Source organism: Wasmannia auropunctata, unplaced genomic scaffold, assembly GCF_000956235.1.
Source record: "Wasmannia auropunctata unplaced genomic scaffold, wasmannia.A_1.0 LD336064.1, whole genome shotgun sequence".
NCBI lineage: Eukaryota > Metazoa > Arthropoda > Insecta > Hymenoptera > Formicidae > Wasmannia > Wasmannia auropunctata.
This window is the reverse complement of record NW_012026826.1, coordinates 917,612-918,914: the sequence shown is the minus strand read 5'-3', so window position 1 is coordinate 918,914 and position 1,303 is coordinate 917,612. Positions and strand designations below refer to the sequence as shown.

At 30.1% G+C, this 1,303-nt stretch overlaps 1 protein-coding gene across 2 annotated transcripts in view; it reads left to right on the top strand.

Moving 5' to 3' along the window:
• LOC105450266 (nucleic-acid-binding protein from mobile element jockey-like) overlaps positions 1-1,303 on the top strand; it is an 8,214-nt gene that overhangs the window by 1,328 nt on the left and 5,583 nt on the right. The window lies entirely within an intron of this gene.

The window sequence follows — 1,303 nt, the reverse complement described above, 5'->3', positions numbered from 1 at the left end:
AGGCGATTGCTGTTTTTTAAATTTTTTCCGATTTTAATATAAATTCGTCCGTCTCAGATCACAATTTTATGTCTATTTTAATCCTCTGAAAGGATTTTCAATTCCGTTCAATCAATTCGGAAAAATTTACTAAACTGTAATGTGTCGGTAATTTCTACCTTCCAGCATCGCCTTAACGAAGTGCACAGCCACCCATGCCTGAATTCTTATCCACATTATCATGTGGACAAGAATAATTATTTTTATCCGCAGTGTGGTAAGTACATTGGAATGTGTACTATTGTTAATTGTTAATACATGCAATGCTAGTACTGTAAAATTTTTATATGTGCAGAGGACGGACAAATCCTGCGTAGAAGTTTGGTAAACGGAACTGAGCAAAATGTTTTGGAGGTACCATCAGACACAGAGCAGGACAACATTATTCAGCAGGCAGAAGAAAATCATATAATAATAATAATAATAATAATCATATAATATATATCATATGTAATAATAATAATAATAATATAATATATATAATATATATATATATCATATAATAATAATAATTATTATTATATAATATATATCATATATCACATCTTTATAATTAATAAAAAAGCTTCAGATACGAATCAAATCTAAAAAAAATGAATAAATACAAATCCAGAGCTGTCCGGTTTTTATATATCTTCCAATATTCTAATGAAATATTGGAGCACGCGAATTGAAGTAATTTGATAGATCAAACTGTCTTTAAAACGTCGCTGAGCGACTAGCGATTTGTCGCTTCATGAAAAGATAGGAAGAGAAAAGCGGCTGGCGTTTTGTCGATGACAGCAAACGTCATGCGCAGATCGAATGCGCGTTGACCGAGGCGACCGGAGTGGGGATAGTCGTTAGCGTCTTGACGCTGCGTGAAATTGCACTCTTAACTTTTATGTATAAAGTTTTTGTAGCTTTTTTTAAATTCTTATTACATATACTTTTAAGTACTTAATATTATAATATAATATTTGTTTCATAGGATGGAGACCGAGAGGCAGGAGAAGCGGACAACGACAAAGGGCAAGAAGATTTTTTAATTTTTTATTCAACATGTGTGACAATTACAACAAACACTATTTCGGAGAAAGAGGAAGAGGAAGAGGAAGAGGAAGAAGAAAGGGAAGAAATTAATACTTTATTTATTTTTATTTCTTAAAAAAAATAGTTTTACTATGTTCTGTGTTATTTATTTTAAAATGTTAAAATGTTGTTAAAAAATGTTAAATGTTGTTAAATGTTTACAAATAAATTAATAAATTAATAATATATACAC